The 20,492-nt window shown below is 43.2% G+C and overlaps 1 long non-coding RNA gene across 2 annotated transcripts in view; it reads left to right on the top strand.

The window, feature by feature from the left end:
• The window catches only part of LOC133256160 (uncharacterized), a 183,008-nt gene that overhangs the window by 829 nt on the left and 161,687 nt on the right, over window positions 1-20,492 (top strand). Inside the window, exon 1 of one of the 2 annotated variants that reach the window (XR_009739113.1) lies at window positions 8,797-9,725. The exons of the other annotated variant lie outside the window; for it this stretch is intronic. This is a non-coding gene — a long non-coding RNA (uncharacterized LOC133256160). Of the gene's footprint in view, window positions 1-8,796; window positions 9,726-20,492 lie in introns of those variants that run through there. 2 annotated transcript variants of the gene reach the window in all.

Raw genomic sequence — 20,492 nt, 5'->3', positions numbered from 1 at the left:
CCACCTCATGTGAAGAGTTGACTCATTGGAAAAGACTCTGATGCTGGGAGAGATCGGGGGCAGGAGGAGAAGGGGACGACAGAGGATGAGATGGCTGGATGGCATCACTGACTCGATGGACGTGAGTGTGAGTGAACTCTGGGAGTTGGTGATGGACAGGGAGGCCTGGCGTGCTGTGATTCATGGGGTCAAAGAGTCAGACACGACTGAGCGACTGAACTGATACTGTATTGGTATTTTTCTTTCTGGCTTACTTCACTCTGTATAATAGGCTCCCGTTTCATCCACCTCATTAGAACGGATTCAAATGTATTCTTTTTAATGGCTGAGTAATACTCCATTGTGTGTATGTACCACGGCTTTCTTATCCATTTGTCTGCTGATGGACATCTAGGCTGCTTCCATGTCCTGGCTATTATAAACAGTGCTGCAATGAATATTGGGGTACATGGCGACACTAGTTTTGACTTTAGTGCTTTGAGGAGGGGAAAAGGTAACCAACCTTCACGTTAACACCTATGCCCTGAAACAGGGTCTTCTAGATCCTGAGATAGGAAAATGAGCTTCATTCCCTAGGTGAGGAAACACACCTTGGAAGGTCAAGTCACCTCTTAGGGTGACAGAGCTAGTAGTTGGTCGAGCTGTACCTGAAACCCGGATCTGCTATTGAGAGAGTCTGTCTTGCTTCCATGGTTTGTCCTCTCAAGATTTCAGGGAAGTGACTCCAGGGAAAACCAACAGGAGATGTTGGGTGGCATGAATCACAGTGGCTGTGTAGACACGGTGAGAAGAGGATGGTTAAGAACGCTGATAATATCAGACCTGGGTTTAAGTCCCGGTTCTACTACTCATTGCTGGTGTGATCCTGAGAGACTTGCTTAACCTCGCGAGAAGTAACAATCTAACAGCTTGTTTGCCTCTTGGGAAACAGGGATAACGTGTGTAAAGTGCAGACACATAGGAAGTGCTGAGTATAGTACATTTATCAGGATTCTCCCCTGTTTTAGGGAGGCTGTTTTAGTAGCTAATGTTTAGCTGCAATCTTGAGCATGGGTTTCGAAACCAGAAAATAGGAGACTTAGTTTAGTGCTTTTTCACTCAGGTTTGTGACTACTAGAAAACATTTCTTCTCTTCTGGCCTTTGACTTGGTTGCATTGGAGAGGCAAAGGAGTTAAATCGTGTAAGTGTGATAATAACTTTAATTAACGCTTGATACCCTGTGAGAGTGGAGAAGGAAATGGCAAACCACTCCAGTATTCTTGCCTGGAAAATCCCATGAACGAAAGAGCCTGGAGGGCTACAGTCCTCGGGGTCACAGAGTCCAACATGACTGAGCGGCTAACACACACCATGTGAGAGAAACTGGCTTGAGTGTATAAATTTGAGTGGGATGACCAGGGCCCTATTACATAAACAAGTAAATTATGCCTTGGCTTGAAGAAACTAATTTTTAGGCTCAGTGCCTGTTCTGATGGACAGACTCAGAGAGAAAGACTATTGGGCTTAAGATGTAAAAGCCTTAAGGGTAGCAGGAAAAGCTGCTTTCAGACTGAAAGCCTGGCCAGTAATTCAGGTCATGGGGTGGAGATGAAGAGTCCACACTTTGGAGTTAGACAGTTCTGAACTCCATCATTAGCTGTGTAAACTGGGAGTTATTTTACTCAATTTCCCTTGAGTCTCATAAATAGAATATGGGACTTATGCTGACCTTGTAGGGTTATTGTGAAGCTGGGAAAGCATAGGGCATTTGTCATAGAGTAATAAAAATACTGAGAGCTAGCATTCATAGGCCCTTGTTTATATATGTGGAACCCTCTGTAATCCTTTCAGATATATTCACTCAATTAATAGGTCTTCGGGGGCTTAGTTACTTTCTCCCTCTCCTTCCTACCACCTCTCATGCCCACTTCCAGCCCCTAAAGAATAATGATGGATTTAGAAGAGCTCCATTTGCATTGATAAAGTGGAAGAAGCAGCAGTCTCAATAACCAAAGGGCATAAGAATCTGATGAATCTGAGGTCTGCTCTCTAGACAGAAACACACACACCGGCACAATTTATACCAATTTCAGTGTTTTCACAGTTTCGTGAAAGAATGAGGCCCAGAGGAAGCCCAGTGGACTCTCTAGCTTAAGAATCTTCCTCTAATGATGTTGTATAGGGATGTTCTCTGAGGTGTACCTATTCCTTTTTTTTTTTCTCTTTTTGCAGTCTTATTTTTCTCTTCCAGCTGCCTTGACCTCTGCAGCCCTTCTGATAATGTAAACACCCTTTTAGAAACAACTCTAAAGTGGGACTGAAGGGGCACTGTGGATCCTTGACATGATCTCTGTATTTCATGTTTCAAAGGTTGATGGGTTTGAACGGGTATAATTCAGGAAACCACATGCTTCCTCCTGACCAATGTAGCTGGCTTTTACCACGGGGTTTCCGGCCTGTTCTGCCTGTTCCCTCTGGTTCATCCTGCCCTGTTTTCAGACTTAACTTTGGAGTATCCTGTCCCTCCTCCTAAGGAATCTTGTTTTACAACTTCACTCTTCAGCCCAGAAAAGAATCATTTGTTCATTCATCAATTTTGCTCATTCATTTTTGAGCTTTTACTTTGTGCCAAGCATGGGGGGTGAGTCGTGTGGGCTTTGAGGAACATACAGCAAAGAGAGAAGGCCAGTGACTGTCATGTGATTTTTTACATGGTTACATTGATACATTTTTGTATCAGTTTTCAGAGTAACTAGGCTAAGTCATCCCCACCCCCCCTACCCCCAGCAAAAGAGAAACTTTAATGAAAATATCTTGGGTCCAGTTACACAGTAAAGGTACCTTCATTATTTACAGAGCTTGGAGAAGGCAATGGCACCCCACTCCAGTACTGTTGCCTGGAAAATCCCATGGACAGAGGAGCCTGGTGGGCTGCAGTCTATGGGGTTGCTAAGAGTCAGACACGACTGAGGGACTTCACTTTCACTTTTTACTTTCATGCATTGGAGAAGGAAATGGCAATCCACTCCAGTGTTCTTGCCTAGAGAATCCCATGGATGGAGAAGCCTGGTGGGCTGCAGTCCAGGGGGTCGCACAGAGTTGGACACGACTGAAGTGACTTAGCAGCAGCAGCAGCAGCAGCAACCACGCTGCTTATTTGGGTTACAAGAAAAATTTACTGGAAAAATATATATGGTATAATGTAAGCTGCTAAGTCACTTCAGTGATCCCATGGATTGCTGCCTAGCAGACTCCTCCGTCCATAGGATTTTCCAGGCAAGAGTACTGGAGTGGGGTGCCATCGCTTTCTCCAATAATGTAAGCAGACACATCTAAATATATAATTGTATGATGATTTTGTAAATATAAAGACTGCATATGCTCATGGATAAGAACTAGAAGTTGACATAGGCACGTAAAACATGAAGTTAAACTTGAGAAGTGATGGTAGAAAATTTCTTTTTAGATTTGTGACATTTTTAATACAGTATCTGTAATAATTATCTGAAAAGATTTTAAACAGAAAACAAGTATATACTCATGACAAGATTTTAGGAAGGGAAGAGTAGAAAAAGAGTAGTATTTCCTGGATCCATCCTGACTGTCCTTACCCATCCCTCACTCCCACTGAACTCTAAAGTGATATTCTGGGCTGGGAGATTGTGAAGAGCAGAGAATACAGAGGAGGAAAGCTAAAGAGTAAAGAACAAACTTAACTAACGATTTTAGAGCGTCTGCTGTGTGCTAGTGGCCATGCTGGACACTCTGCACACGCAGGGGTGAGGGGATGGCATGTATATCAGTGTGGAAGTGATGGAGGGAGGGGAGCGTCTTTGCAGTCGTACTGTGTGAATTCACATCTCAGCTTTACCCCCTTGCACAGCATCGTACCCTTGAGCAACCTTCTAACTTTTATAAACCTGTTCCCTTGTCTGTGAAAATGGACTGAGGAGGAGTCAGCATACTGAATTCAATGCACACATATGGTAATGTTGTGGCTTAAATAAAAATACTCTTCATGGAGCTATCATTCTTAGCCTTGGCTGTACATAATGTATTCTTTTTTAATTGAAGTATAGTTGATTGACAGTATTTCAGGTATATAGCAAAGTGATTCAGTTAAGAGGTTTATAAACCTGTAACCCATTTTGATATCTTTTGCTGCCAAAGCGAGTGATTAAATCCTCCAGAGATTCTGAGGAGTGGGTATGTGTGTCTTGGCTGACCTCAGTGGACTTTCTGTGTCCACGTGTAAATCAGGATCAATGTCTCTGTATGTTTGGGTCTTGGAGAAAACATATTCTGAGTTACGGCTTGGCTATAGATTCAACCCTAAAGATCAGAATGAAGTTTTGAGAATGCTTTTGTGTGATGATGAGCTGGGAATAAACAAATGGTGAAATATACATTTGTTAACCCAGTTATAGGTTAGACAGTCCCCTGATTACTGAGATTTTCTAGCAGTTTGCTCGTGGTTCTAAGCAATATTGTTGGTAGGTGTGGCTGGTTTGCTGGTTTGCAGATGCTGAGATGGAGGCTGGCACGTAGGATATTCATTAGGGAGTGCTTGGGGGATTAACACCTGTGAAAGAGAAGGAACAGAAACAGGCCTGAGTCAAGGGAGGAGTCAGGCTGTGATCCAGTTTCTGTAAAAGGCCTGAACCAACCTGAGCGGAAGCTCAGAAGCTGAAAGGGGTCCTCAGAGTCGCCCTGAGCTGGGGAGTGAGGGCCTTATCACATTGGGTAGGGTGGGCCAGACACTGGGGACCCAGGGAAGGGCACATGGCTTTGGGTGCAGCAACTCTTTTGAGACCTGGAGGGGGCTTCCCTGGTAGCTCAGAAGGTAAAGAATTTGTCTGCATTGCAGGAGACCTGGGTTCTATCCCTGGGTCAGGAAGATGCCCTGGGAAAGGGAATGACTACCCGCTCCAGTATTCTTGTCTGGAGAATTCCATGGACAGAAGAGCCTGGTGGGTTATACTCCATGGGGTCGCAAGAGTTGGACATGACTGAGTGACTAACACTTAACTAATACCTGGAGGGAGCTGACAGCCAAGGGCAGTGTACCAGTAGCTGGAGGAGTAAGCCCTTTAGTTTGGAGGGAGATCTGGGTGGTGTGTCAAAGCATCCGCTACCTGGATGGTACTGGTAGGGATCTCAGCTGAGACCTGGAGGCTCTTAGGCTTCACCCACATTTACCTCAGGTTTAACGAAGCCTCCCCAAACTTCTTTGTGGTGTCCCAGGCAGGTTAGGCCAATGCCTAGGTTATAGCATTCCAAAATTATTTTTTGTTATTCATACTTTTTTGTGTGTGATCTAGCTTTCCTCAGCATAGTCTTGGATTTTTCTTTCTTCAGATTCTTCCCAGAAGTCACCCTCATCCCCAAACCTAAGAAACCCATTCTCTTGGCCTCCCAGAAAGTCCTGTTGCATTTACTGTATTACATTGTGTTGTGTGTTTGCACATTGGGTTGTGAGTCTCTCATGAGCAACCATGTCTTATTCAAATTTCTCCCACATGTCCCAGCACACACTGCTAGGCATACAATAAATATTTACTAAATGAGCAAATAACCAAAATAGCTTTTTTAAATTTATTTATTTATTTTGTTCTGAGAGCCTATCCTGAATCTGAAACAATTTTCATCTTTCCTTCTAAGAAGCTAAGATATTCTTCTGTATTCAGCTGCCAGGCAGAAAGCCCAGGGTCAAACAAATTTAAGTTGTATGCATACGCAAGGCTGGGTCTCAAAATTATTTTGTATATCTGTCTGTGGCTCTGGAGGAAGACCTAAAGGAAATAATGGAGACTGGATTTTTTAAAAAATTGGAGATAGTTGCTTTACAATGTTGTGTTAGTTTCTGCTGTACAGCAAAGTGAATCAGCTATATGTGTACATATGTCCCGTCTTTTTTAGACTTTCTTCCCATTTAGGTCACCACGGAGCACTGAGTGGAGTTCCCTGTGCTATGCAGTAGGTTCTCATTAGTTAATTTTAACTGATGGCTGTGCTGGGTGTTCGTTGCTGTGTGTGGGCCCCTTTTCTAGTTGCAGCACTGGCTTTCTCTAGTTGCAGTGAGCTGGGGCTACTCTTTAGTTTTGGTGTGTGGGCTTCTCATTGTGGTGGCTTTTCTTGTGGCAGAGCACGGGTTCTAGAGTGCATGTGGGCTCAGTCGTTGTGGCTAACGGGCTTAGTTGCTCTGTGGCATGTGGAATCCTCCTGGGCCAGGGATCAAATCTGTGTCCCCGGCATGGGCAGGCCAATTTTTAACCACTGAACCACCCAGGGGAGCCTGGTTATTTATTTATTTTATATGTAGTAGTCAATCTCAATCTCCCAAGAGACTGGCTTTTGAAATCAATTGTTTTTCTCTATCTGTGCTAAGTTGTATGAAAGATTGTTGTTGTTCAGTTGATCAGTTGTGTCCAGCTTTTTTTGACCCCATGGACTGCAGCATGCCAGGCTTCCCTGTCCTTCACCATCTCCTGGAGCTTGCTCAAACTCATGTCCATCGAGTCGGTGATGCCATCCAACCATCTCATCCTCTCTCATCCCCTTCTCCGCCTGCCTTCAGTCTTTCCCAGCATCAGCATCTTTTCCAGTGAGTCAGCTCTTTGCATCAGAGTATTGGAATTTCAGCTTCAGCATCAGTCCTTCCAAAGAATATTCAGGATTGATTTCCTTTAGGGTTCACTGGTTTGATCTCCTTGCAGTCCAAGGGACTCTCAAGAGTCTTCTCAATAGTTCAAAAGCATCAGTTCTTCGGCACTCAGTCTTCTTTACAGTCCAGCTCTCACATCAATACATGACTATTGGAAAAACCATAGCTTTGACTATATGAACCTTTGTTGGCAAATGTCTGCTTTTTAATACACCATCTAGGTTTGTCATAGCTTTCCTTCCAAGGAGCAAGCATCTTTTAGTTCCATGACTGCAGTCACCATCTGGAGTGATTTTGGAGCCCAAAAAAGTAAAGTCTGTCACTGTTTCCATTGTTTCCCCATCTATTTGCCATGAAGTGATGGGACTGGATGCTATGATCTTTGTTTTGTTTTTTTTTATCTTAGTGTTTTGAATGTTGAGTTTTAAGTCAGCTTTTTCATTTTCCTCTTTTACCTTCATCAAGAGGCTCTTTAGTTCCTCTTTGCTTTCTGCCATAAGGGTGGTATCATATGCATATCTGGGGTTATTGATATTTCTCCTGGCAATCTTGATTCCAGCTTGTGCTTCATCCAGCCTGGCATTTCACATGATGTACTCTGCATATAATTTAAACAAGCAGGGTGACAATATACTGCCTTGATGTACTCCTTTCCCAATTTGGAACCAGTCCATTGTTCCATGTCCTGTTCTAACTGTTGCTTCTTGACCTGCATACAGGTTTCTCAGGAGGCAGGTAAACACGTGGGTAAATCTAAATAAATATATCTATACAAAAAACAATCATAAAGCCTTGTGTAGTTTAAATATGTATAGAATTAAATGAATGATGACAATAGCACAGGAGGCATGGGGGTAAATGGAGTTAAAATGTTTTAAGGTTTTAGCATTATGTAGGAAGTGATAAAGTATTAATATATACACTATAGAATAATAAGTCAACAATGCATGTCATACTCTATAGAGGAACTCTCTAGAGGAACATACTGTCTAGTTAAATAATAGTAAAAAAGTATATAACTAATAAAGAAGAAAATGCACCAACATAAAATATTCATCTATTTCAAAAGAAGGAAAAAAGAAAAAACATAAAATACAAGAAACTAATAGTGAGATGGTAGATACAAACTCAAATATATCATCCATAATATTAAGTGTAAGTGAATTAAAGTCACTGAAGACTTTTAATTTTGAAAAAGATTAAGCTGCTTCTCACTGGTTAGAAGCACATAGAACATAGTAGGTACAGTGAAACTAAGAAAGTTAGCAATTTATGCATCATTTAAAATTAAGTTAAATAATTTTTGCAAACTACAGACATCTCTTCTGCCTCTTGTTTTTCCAAACAAGATCTCCCATGTTTTGAAACATCAACTGGCAGTGAGGAGATAGAGTGAATAAAAGGAAAACTAAACCAAAAAAGGGAAAGGACTTACATACAGCTCTTTAAAAAACTGACTTATATTGCCTTTGTGAAAGGCTGGTGATTAAATATTGAATAAAAGCCAGGTAACTCATATTTTCAAGATATTAAAAAAGAAAGATGTTAGCACATCAATTCATGCCAATTAAATGAACATTAGTATGGCTTTTGAATGTAGGTTCTGGGACTCATGGCTAGATAGAGGCCATTTGGGAGCGATGTTTATTGTAAGTCTCTCAAACTTGGACTCCTGTTCAAATGCCCAAAGATTAATAAATTTGTAAGAACTTTTAATGTTACACGTTCATTTAAATAATTTAAAACATTTGTATAAGTCTGTTCTGGCTAGTTAACATGACCTAGTACTGTTCCCACGTTTCTGTTCATAATCACTTGGTACCGAGGCCTTACGATGTCATAGCACAGTGTAAAAAGAAATGTTTCACACTTACTACAATAAACAGAAACTGTGGACGAATCACTTTACCACGTGGCACATAATGATATAGGCGTGCAGAACCCAATAGAAACTTCAAGCCGACAGTCAATTCCAATTTTCAATGGATGCTTTTGGTAGATCTACCCACTTTGCAAATACCATCAGCATCAAATGTAGTAGTACAAACCCAATGAAGACTTCTCTGTTAAATTTGTATTTTGGGGTACACACAAACAAATGAGCCATCAAAATCATAGATCTGGGGCTTAAAATGAGTTCACTATAAAAAGGAAAAATAGCAAAACATGAATGATGATAGTGATTCATAACCTTGAAGACCACGTTGTAGAGAGCTATAGCTGGGCTCCCTTCAGTTCAGTTCAGTCGCTCAGTCGTGTCCGACCCTTTGCGACTCCATGAATCGCAGCACACCAGGCCTCCCTGTCCATCACTAACTCCCAGGCTCCCTTCACTATGGTCCAAATGAGAGCTTGGCAACAGCCATAAAAGTGTCCCAAACAAGTAACCACAGGGATTCATGCCTTGGGTATCTTGACAAAAGGGAACCCTTGATGCTCTAGGGAAGAGCAACATCAACTGACAGGATGTGCTCAGACTCTGGGTCCTTAGGAGATGAAGACAAGAAAACCAAGAAACAATGTTTCCTTCTGGGAGTTGCCTCCTATAAAACAGCAACAAACTGTTTAAAGTATGTAGGTAAACTGGGTCTCTGTGACCAGCTCCAAGAGCTGAGCTCTAAACCTAAGGAGCCAAGCTTTAGTGGAGAAGAACAACTAAAACAGACTCCTACACACCAGAGGCACAGAAGGGGAATGGTGATCATTTGAAACAGCAACAATAGCAAAAATAACAGCACTTAAGGAGACTTTATTTTTTGGGCTCCAAAATCACTGCAGATGGTGACTGCAGCCATGAAATTAAAAGACACTTACTCCTTAGAAGGAAAGTTATGACCAACCTAGATAGCATATTGAAAAGCAGAGATATTACTTTGCCACCAAAGGTCCATCTAGTCAAGGCTATGGTTTTTCCAGTGGTCATGTATGGATGTGAGAGTTGGACTGTGAAGAAAGCCGAGCGCCAAAGAATTGATGTTTTTGAACTGTGGTGTTGGAGAAGACTCTTGAGAGTCCCTTGGACTGCAAGGAGATCCAACCAGTCCATTCTGAAGGAGTTCAGCCCTGGGATTTCTTTGGAAGGTATGATGCTAAAGCTGAAACTCCAGTACTTTGGCCACCTCATGTGAAGAGTTGACTCATTGGAAAAGACTCTGATGCTGGGAGGGTTTCAGAGCAGGAGAAGGGGACGACAGAGGATGAGATGGCTGGATGGCATCACTGACTCGATGGACATGAGTCTGAGTGAACTCCGGGAGTTGGTGATGGACAGGGAGGCCTGGCATGCTGCGATTCATGGGGTCGAAAAGAGTCGGACACGACTGAGTGACTGAACTGAATTGAACTGAAGGAGATTTGAGTCTAGCTCAAAATTTTTTCCCTAAAACTAAAAACATGAGTGTCAAACACAACTTAGTAGATGAAATGAAGAAGTTGCTTTCTTTTAAGACAGAGATGCTTTCTTTGGCTGTCTGGTTGTTTATTCAAAAGTTCGGCTCCTTTTGTGTATTATGGTTGGAATGGTTCATAGCCTCTTTCTGGACCCCTGAGAGATTTGGGTTTTGGACCTTAATTCTCTGTGGCTACCCAGGTATGTTTTTCAAACTTCTTACACTGTTCCTAGGATTTAGAAAACTTGACATGCCCCTGAAAACTTGCCTGCAGCCTTGCATCGGCATGCTGCTCCTCAGGCAGCTCGGCTGTCTCCCCACTGTGGGGTCAGGAATGCAGGTGCAAGACCCTTGGAGGGCTTTGCTTGAGATTCTTTTACTTTTCCAGGGCTGCATTCCCAAGGCCTCTTCCTGGGCTCTACAGGTACTTCACCTCCCTTTTCTCTTCACAACTTTTCCATTAGTATTAATAGTACTTCATATTAATGACTTGCAATCTACATACATGTGACCCTAAATTTTAGAGTTCTAGAATTTATGTCCATGATTTTTATATATTCCAGTTCTTTTGTGAAGTTCTCTATCCTATCATGCATTTTTACTGAACATTTTAATTACAGTTATTTAAGTCCATGGCAGATCATTCTAATATCTGAGTTGTCTGTAAGTATATTTCTATTGTCCGCTTTTCCTCTTGGTACTGCCTGATCATTTTTTAATTGAATGATGAACGTTGTGTAAAAATTCTGTAGAAGCTTTAATGAAGTTATCTTTCTCCAGGCAGGGTTCACTTATCTTTTAGAGGATAACTAGAGTGAGGGCAAATGACCTTAATCCATTAGGGACTCAGGCTTCTCTGGTGGCTCAGTGGCAAAAAATCTGCCTGCTAATTCAGGAGAGGTGGGCTTAATCCCTGGAGGAGGAATTGGGAAAATCCCCTGGAGGAGGAAATGGACATGGACAGAGGAACCTGGTGGGTTATAGTCCATGACGTCACCAAAGAGTCAGACACAACTAAACAACAACAACAACAACGATAACAATCAGAGACTAAGCTGACTTGAGGCTGAGTGCAAGTCTTTGTAAAGCATCCTAGGCTGAGGGAGTGAATGGGGGCTGAAATCTAGCTTGTAACTCTGCTCCCTAAGCCATGATTTCCAGTGTGATCTGCATATGCCCAGAGAAACGTATGTTCTATTCAATTCATACAAAAGTATGCATATGGGCCAAGTAGTTGCCCATTTTCAGCTCTTCTCATTGCTGTCACATTCAAGGAAAATGGGAATGGAAACGAATCTTTCAGTGAGGTCTTCCAGTGAGGTCTTCTGCGGCAACCTCAGTTACAGCTGTGGTCTTCCAAAACTTATTCTGATATTCCAAGAAACTTATAAGACTAACTGAAAAGAAAAGCACCAGTCCATTAAAAAACAACATGAGTAGCATCATGATATATAAATTTACATTTTTATAATAATTTTGTAAAACATTGTCCTGAGGTGGTTGCTGCTGCTGCTAAGTCACTTCAGTCGTGTCCAACTCTGTGTGACCCCACAGACGGCAGCCCACCAGGCTCCCCTGTCCCTGGGATTCTCCAGGCAAGAACACTGGAGTGGGTTGCCATTTCCTTTTCCAATGCATGAAAGTGAAAAGTGAAAGTGAAGTCGCTCAGTCATGCCCGACTCTTAGCGACCCCATGGGCTGCAGCCTACCAGGCTCCTCTGCCCATGGGATTTTCCAGGCAAGAGTACTGGAGTGGGGTGCCATTGCCTTCTCCGCCTGAGGTAGTTAGATGTCTAATTAATTCCAAGCAGTATTGATGGCAGGTGTCAAGACAAAAGGGCCAGGATACAGAAGAGATGCTCTCTGAAGAATGACAGGCAAATTTTCTCCAAAATCCCACAGGTATGTTCAGTGGACATTTATAAGCCTTCTTGGTTTCAAGATGATGGGAACAAAGAGAGTAGTAGTAGTTGTTGTTCATTTGCTGTATCATGTCTGACTCTTTGCAACCCCATGAACTGCAGCATGCCAGGCTTCCCTGTCTTTCACTGTCTCCTGGAGTTTGCTCAGATTCATGTCCATTGAGTTGGTGATGCTATCTCATCTTCTGCCACCCGCTTTCCTTTTGCCTTCAGTCTTTCCCAGCATCAGGGTCTTTTCCAAGGAGTCAGCTCTTAGCATCACATGGTCAGAGTATTGGCACTTCAGCTTTAGTCCTTCCAATGAATATTCAGGGTTGGTTTCCTTTAGGATTGACTGGTTTGATTTCCTTGCAGTCCAAGGGACTCTCAAAAGTCTTCTCCAGCACCAGAGTTCGAAAGCATCAATTCTTCTGCGCTCAGCCTTCTTTATGGTCCAACTCTCACATCCATACATGACTACTAGAAAAACCATAGCTTTAACTATACAGATCTTTGTTGGCAAAATGTTGTCTCTGCTTTTTAACACACTGTATAGATTTGTCATAGCTTTCCTTCCAAGGAGCAAGCATCTTTTAATTTCATGGCTTCAGTCACCGTCCACAGTGATTTTTGAGCCCAAGAAAATAAAATCTGCCACTATTTGCACTTTTTTCCCATCTATTTGCCATGAAGTGATGGGACCAGAATCCATGACCTTAGTTTTTTGAATGTTGAGTTTTAAGCTAGCTTTTTCACTCTCTTTCTCCCTCATTAAGAGGCTCCTTAGTTCCTGTTTGCTTTCTACCATTCGAGTGGTATTATTGGCATATCTGAGGTTGTTGATTTCTCCCAGAAGTCTTGATTCCAGCTTATGCTGCATCCAAGCTGGCATTTCACATGATTTACTCTGCGTAGAAGTTAAATAAGCTAGGTGACAAGAGTAGAAGACCCAGTAAATAGCTAGAATCTCTGCCAAAGCTGGAAACCAGGCTGCCTCATCATATAGGGTCCCTTCAGAGTGACCCACAATAGATATACACTTGTTCAAAATACTTCTTCACTTAGTTAAATCACTTTATTTATGGACATTAGGCCCCAAACAACAAAAATATTTAGAAGTAACTCCTGCAGTTTGTTTTGACTAAAGGAAGTACCACTTCATTGGATTCCAAACAACTTTGCAGTTGGGCTTCTCTGATGGCTCAGTGGGTAAAGAATCAGTTTGCAATGTGGGAGAAACAGGAGACTCAAGTTTGATCCCTGGGTCAGGAAGATCACCTGGATAAGGAAATGGCAACCCACTCCAGTATTCTTGCTTGAAAAATCCCATGGACAGAGGAGCCTAGTGGGCTACAGTCCAGAATTTCACAGAGTTAGACATGACTAAGCACAGCACAACTTTGCAATTACATCATATTTCCCATGAATTAGTAAATTATGGTAAATGATATGAAAGAGAAAGATGCTGTAGCCTCTATTGTAAGACAGCATATTAAAAAGCAGAGATACTACTTTGCCAACAAAGGTCCATGCTATGGTTTTTCCAGTAGTCATGTATGGATATGAGCGTTGGACTATAGAGAAAGCTGAGTGCAGAAGAACTGATGCTTTTGAACTGTGGTGTTGGAGAAAACTCTTGAGAGTCCCTTGGACTGCAAGGAGATCAAACCAGTCAATCCTAAAGGAAATCAGTCCTGAATATTCATTGGAAGGAGTGATGCTGAAGCTGCAACTCCAATACTTTGGCCACCTGATGTGAAGAACTGACTCCTTGGAAAAGACCCTGATGCTGGGAAAGATTGAAGACAGGAGAAGAAGGGGATGACAGAAGATGAAATGGTTGGATAGCATCACCAACTCGATGGACATGAGTTTGAGCAAGCTTCAGGAATTGGCAATGGACAGGGAAGCCTGGCGTGCTACAGTCCATGGGGTTGCAGAGTTAGACATGACTGAATGACTGAACTGAGCTGATAGATAGCTTCTAGCACATTTATGATAGTTCACACCATTTAGAGTCATTTATGAATTTCCAATTCAGTTCAGTTCAGTTCAGTTGCTCAGTCGTGTCTGACTTTTTGTGACCCCATGAATCGCAGCACGCCAGGCCTCCCTGTCCATCACCAACTCCCGGAGTTCACTCAGACTCACTTCAGTGATGTGATGACTCATGTCGTCGAGTCAGTGATGCCATCCAGCCATCTCATCCTCTGTCGTCCCCTTCTCCTCCTGCCCCCAATCCCTCCCAGCATCAGAGTCTTTTCCAATGAGTCAACTCTTCGCATCAGGTGGCCAAAGTACTGGAGTTTCAGCTTTAGCATCATTCCTTCCAAAGAAATCCCAGGGCTGAACTCCTTCAGAATGGACTGGCTGGATCTCCTTGCAGTCCAAGGGACTCTCAAGAGTCTTCTCCAACACCACAGTTCAAAAGCATCAATTCTTTGGCACTCAGCCTTCTTCACAGTCCAACTCTCACATCCATACATGACCACTGGAAAAACCATAGCCTTGACTAGATGGACTTTTGTTGGCAAAGTAATGTCTCTGCTTTTCAATATGCTTTCTAGGTTGGTCATAACTTTCCTTCCAAGGAGTAAGCGTCTTTTAATTTCATGACTGCAGACCATCTGCAGTGATTTTGGAGCCCAAAAAATAAAGTCTGACACTGTTTCCACTGTTTCCCCATTTATTTCCCATGAAGTGATGGGACCTGATGCCATGATCTTTGTTTTCTGAATGTTGAGCTTTAAGCCAACTTTTCCACTCTCTACTTTCACTTTCATCAAGAGGCTTTTTAGTTCCTCTTCACTTTCTGCCATAAGGGTGGTGTTATCTGCATATCTGAGGTTATTGATATTTCTCCCAGCAATCTTGATTCCAGCTTGTGTTTCTTCCAGTCCAGGGTTTCTCATGATGTACTCTGCATATAAGTTAAATAAGTAGGGTGACAATATGCAGCCTTGACAAACTCCTTTTCCTATTTGGAACCAGTCTATTGTTCCATGTCCGATTCTAACTGTTGCTTCCTGACCTGCATACAGATTTCTCAAGAGTTTCTCAAGAATCCTCGCGTTCTCAAGAATTTCCAATTATAGATACCTAAATATGAAAGAAAGAAATCTGGGAAAAAAAGTATCTTTCATGATCTTTCCTTCTTCCTTAATGTGTGTGTCTGTATCCTGTCCAGAGATCTTGCCCTATGCCCTGTTTCATTGTATCTGGATATTCCCCTATGACTAAAGGCGCTGTAAGTAGAAAAGTATGCACTCCTTCACATTAGGGCTCTTCTTTCCTGTTACCCAACTGTGACCTGTGGGTCTGGCATCTGAAATGGGAAAGGAAAAACCCTAGGGGCAGCCAGCATGACCCTCCAGTTGTTCTAGCTAAAGAATGCTGCATGGTGCGGGTGTGCTCAGTCGAATCCAAGTCTTCATGACCCTTGAGACTGTAGCCCACCAGGTTTCTCTGTCCATGGGATTTTCCAGGCAAGAATCCTGGGGTGGGGTACGATTTCCACCTCCAGGGGATCTTCTCGACCCAGGGATTCAACCTGTGTCTCCTGAATTGGCAGGCGGATTCTTTACCACTGAGCCACGTGGGAAGACCAATCTAAATTATAGTGTGTGGTAAAGGCTATACCCTTCATCCATTAGGGTCCAAGATTTTAGAAATGTAGAGACCTTTCCCCCTCAGAACTATAAGCTCTAACATGAATTTCAAAATCCTCAGTACGAACTGAAAAGCCAAGTCTTACTTTCTTTGTTTCTTGTTACAAGCCTTCACCTAGGGGCTTCACAGGTGGTGCTAGTGGTAAAGAAGCTGCCTGCTACTGCAGGAGATGTAAGAGATGTGGATTTGGTCCTTGGGTGGGAAAGATCCCCTGGAGGAGGAAATGGCAACCCACTCCAGTAGTCTTGCCTGGAGCATCCCATGGACAGAGGAGCCTGGCCGGTTACAGCCCATAGGGTCACACAGAGGCAGAATTGACTTAGCATACAAGCAAGGAAAAGATAGAAAACCCTTTCTGTTTGTTCTGAGGGATGGGCCAAATGTACAAGTCTTCAGAAGAACTATGATACCACATGAGGTGTCATAACAATTAAAAATAGTTTTTCACAGTTAATACCCTTCATAATCTGACCAGGCCTACTTTTGGAAAAAACCTTATCATTTATTCCCTGCTTTCCTCTACCCGCTTTCCCAGCCCCCTGCCTGCCTGCTCACTTACCATTTATCCTGTGGTCCAGCTGTTCAGGACAACTTTTCATTTCCTGAGCATGCTGTGCACTATCATGCCTCTGTTCTTTGCTCAAGCTGACACTGCCGAGAGTGTTCTTTCATCCTCTTACTCTCTCTGCTGCTGAAAGCTTACTATTCTTTAAGGTTCAGCTAGTGGCTTCCTTGGGCTTCCCTGGGGGCTCAGTGGTAAAGAACTTGCCTGCCAATGCAGGAGACATGGGTTCAGTCCCTGGATTGAGAAGATCCCCTGGATGAGAAAATGGCAACCCACCCTAGTATTTCTTGCTTGGGAAATCCCATGGACCAAGGGGCTTGGCGGGCTACAGTCCATGGGGTCACAAAGAGTTTGACATAACTTAGTGACTACACAACAACCACAACCACAACAATGACTCCCTTGGAGAAGCCTTCTGGCCTGTGCCTTATCCTGGATTCTTCCTCTAGGCTTTACCAACAGGTAGTTCCTACTATTATAAAAAGGCATGTATCATATCATTTATGGCCAACCCAACATCTGTGGGGTGGGTCTTCCCTATAAAGATGAGCCTCTAGAGAGATGGAACGTTGTTCTGGGCATCTTTGAACTCCTAGTGTTTAGCACATGGAAATCATTCTATAAATGGAAAGTATTTGAATAAATGAAAGAATGAATGGGAAAAAAGCAGAAAAGTCTGAAGGAGGAACAAATTTAGATGAAGGGATGGTAATAATGGATTTGATTTTAGATACATTAAATTTGAGGATACCAGTGGGACATCCAGGTCAAGCTTCCCCATCATCTAAGTTATCCCTAGTATCCCTCCTGGATTCACAGTGGCTGCTCCATGTGTCTTCAGGTTATGCTAATTGGATCCATTCAAGGTTGGAACTGCATCAGTTAGGTTCTGGCAAGAAAGATATATCATCCTTAAGTGGGAGAATTGAAGAGAGTTAATAGACTGATTCGGAGAAGGCAGTGGCACCCCACTCCAGTACTCTTGCCTGGAAAATCCCATGGATGGAGGAGCCTGGTTGGCTGCGGTCCGTGGGGTCGATAAGAGTCAGACATGACTGAGTGACTTCACTTTCACTTTTCACTTTCATGCATTGGAGAAGGAAATGGCAACCCACTCCAGTGTTCTTGCCTGGAGAATCCCAGGGACGGGGAGCCTGGTGGGCTGCCCGTCTATGGGGTTGCACAGAATCAGACATAAATGAAGTGACTTAGCAATAGACTGATTACAAACACACTGGGGGAAAGTACCTGGGGTGTTGAAGCACATACTAACAGTATATTTCTTCATCTTGAAAAGGCAAGGAGTGGTTACTGGAATTTACAAGAGTGGAGCTGGGGTTGTGGTTGTAGCTGGAGCTATAGGAGAAGCTGCTGGAGAGAAGCTGTGGTCTTTTGTGGAGGGATCCAGCCACTGCCAGCCTGCAGCCACATGTAGGGAGCTGAAGGAATAAATATCCTGACTTCTCTTTCCTACGTAAGGGCTTCCAAGGTAGCTCAGATGGTAAAGAATCTGCCCACAGTGTGAGAGACCTGGGTTTAATCCCTGGGTCAGGAAGATCCCCTGGAGAAGGGAATGGTAACCCAATCCAGTATTCTTGCCTGGAGAATTCTATGGACAGAGGAGTCTGGAGGAGTCCATCGGGTTGCAGAGTTGGACATGACTGAGTGACTAACACACACACATACTCTTTCCTACTACTACTTTTATTGAAGTCGCTCAGTTGTGTCCAACTGTTTGCGACCCCATGGACTGTGGCCCACCCTCCTCTGTCCATAGGATTCTCCAGGCAAGGATACTGGAGTGGGTTGCCATTTCCTTTTCCAGGGGATCTTCTTGACCCAGGGATTGAACCCAGGTCTTCGGCATTGCAGGCAGACACTTTACCATCTGAGCCACCAGGGAAGCCCCAAACTCCTTACCATTGGCCTAACCTAACTGGAAATCAGTGGACAAGGGATCATGTTTACTATCCATGGAATGACCTCTAGATAGTAGACAGGACCCCTTCTAGGGGCTTGAACAGGTAGAAAGGTATGGAGAGTGGATCTGGAGGGCAACCTAAGATCATCTGGTACAGAGGCTCTCTAAATCAAGCCAGCACCACAGTTTGCAGTCTTCAGCAGAGCTACCCTCTTGAGCATATGCCATTAGAGATTCCAGGGCTCATGTTGGATAGACAAGGTGATGAGCTACAAAGCAGGGATCTCAAGGGAGTAATTGTAATTGAGTATGGTAGCTAGTGGCACCCCACTCCAGTACTCTTGCCTGGAAAATCCCATGGATGGAGAAGCCTGGTAGGCTGCAGTCCATGAGGTCGCCAAGAGTCGGACACGACTGAGCGACTTCACTTTCACTTTTCACTTTCATGCATTGGAGAAGGAAATGGCAACCCACTCCAGTGTTCTTGCCTGGAGAATCCCAGGGATGGGGGAGCCTGGTGGGCTGCTGTCTTTGGGGTCACACAGAGTCAGACATGACTGAAGTGACTTAGCAGCAGCAGCAGCAGCATGGTAGCTAGAAGTCAGAGCTGGCTAGTGAAGCAATACCAAGCCTAAGTCTATGGAGTGAGACCAATGGAGGAATGAGTGAAGGAGTTAGAAGGAGAGCAGGAAGAAGCAGGATGTAGACGGCTGGAGTGATGGGGCTGTGTGGTTCAGGAAAGGAGAACAAGGGAGGTGAATTGTTACAGGTGAGCTCTTACCTGAGCAAGCAACACAGCAGAGTAAAGAGAGATGGCAACCTCTTCAGTTAATTATACTAGGCCAGCCCCCACATGACTTGTTGTCTTTGCATTGATTGTTTCCAATTGTGACCACAGTTCTTAAGTTCTGCCTCCAGCCCAACCTACCTCTCTCAGCACTGGAAGTGCCTCCTACTTCACTAGGATGATTGAAGTCATCAGAAGTAGGTTTGTTCAACCTCTACTTGCTGCCTCACTTCCTGTCTTCACTTCCTCTTGTCCCAGAGAAAAAGTTTTCTTTCCTCCTCTATGTGGCTCTCTGAGCCTTCTCCTGTATCCTTAATCTCTTCATCTCCCCCATTCTCCAAAAGGAAGTTGATACTTCAGTTGTCTTTTCTCTCTAACACTTTCCACTAGCTTTCCTTCACACAAATTAGCCTGAAAAAACAAAAATCACAGACTGATCACCCTTTTCCAGCTACTGTCCTCTCACTCCTTATCTTGGGTACCAAAACCCTAGAAAAATTAGCTCATGGTCACTGGCCCCCAATTCTACCATCTACTCCCTCTTCTCTGTGTTTTGACTCCTTTGACATAGCTCAGCTGAATATGAAGTCTCCAGTGGCCAACTAATCAGCCCCTCAAATTTTTTTTATCCATCTGGAGTTATGAATTGTTTGAGAGATTTTAATTATAAAACAACCCTTGCCTTGAAACTTGTTCCTTCACATGCATGACCCAGTGTTCTCCTGGACCTCTTCCCTCTTCTTCCAATGTCCCTGTGCCTTCTCCAGCAGTGTTGGGCAGGGTGGAGCTCTGGAATTAGACATTCTGGGTTCACATCCTAGCTCATCCACTTCCTATTTGTGCAGTGTTGGACAAGTCATTGGATCTTGTTGAACCTTGGTTTCCTTGTCTGATAAACAAAAGTGGGATTGGTAGCTGCCCTTTTGGGTGGTGTGAGAATTCAATGGCATGATAAACATAAAGCACTTTGCAGGCTGCCTGGCTTGTAATAAGTGCTGCATTAGCTTTCAACATTTTTATCTCTCCCCTCTTATCTCTGATATATTTTCTTCCATCAGGTGTACCAATACATCATTCTTGAACTTTCTTTGTGCTTGCCTGCTTTTTGCTCACATCATTGTCCCTCCCTGGAAGGTTCCCATCTCAACTTCATTTATTGAAATCCATCTACTTCTTTAAGACCCACTTAAATGCCACCTTCTCTCTGAAGCTCTCTCTGGTCACTCAAAGCAAAGCTTATTTATTCTCCAATGAAAGCTTATAATCTTTTGTTCATTCTTCTGTCATATTTTGTCTTGTATTGTAATTATTTAATTATATAATTTACCTTACTTATTTTCAATTTTTTGATTGCAAAGGGATAACTGGTGGGTGTTGAGTAGTAGGTGGTCGTGAATACATTAGTATGGGGCCATGTATCCTAATCCAGTGAGGAAAGCATTACATTGGATTCAGTGGAAATATCTTTATAAAGAATATAGACCATCTCAAGGGAATACTGAACAGAGTTCACTTAGGTGATTCTGAAATAAATGACATGGGAAAAGCAAAAGAATGAGCACATGAATTCTTCACTTGTTTTTAATACATACAAAACACTGGGAAAATATGTAGAA

This window comes from Bos javanicus, chromosome 10, assembly GCF_032452875.1.
Source record: "Bos javanicus breed banteng chromosome 10, ARS-OSU_banteng_1.0, whole genome shotgun sequence".
NCBI lineage: Eukaryota > Metazoa > Chordata > Mammalia > Artiodactyla > Bovidae > Bos > Bos javanicus.
The sequence above is the reverse complement of the archived record's forward strand: the minus strand, read 5'-3'. Positions and strand labels throughout refer to the sequence as shown.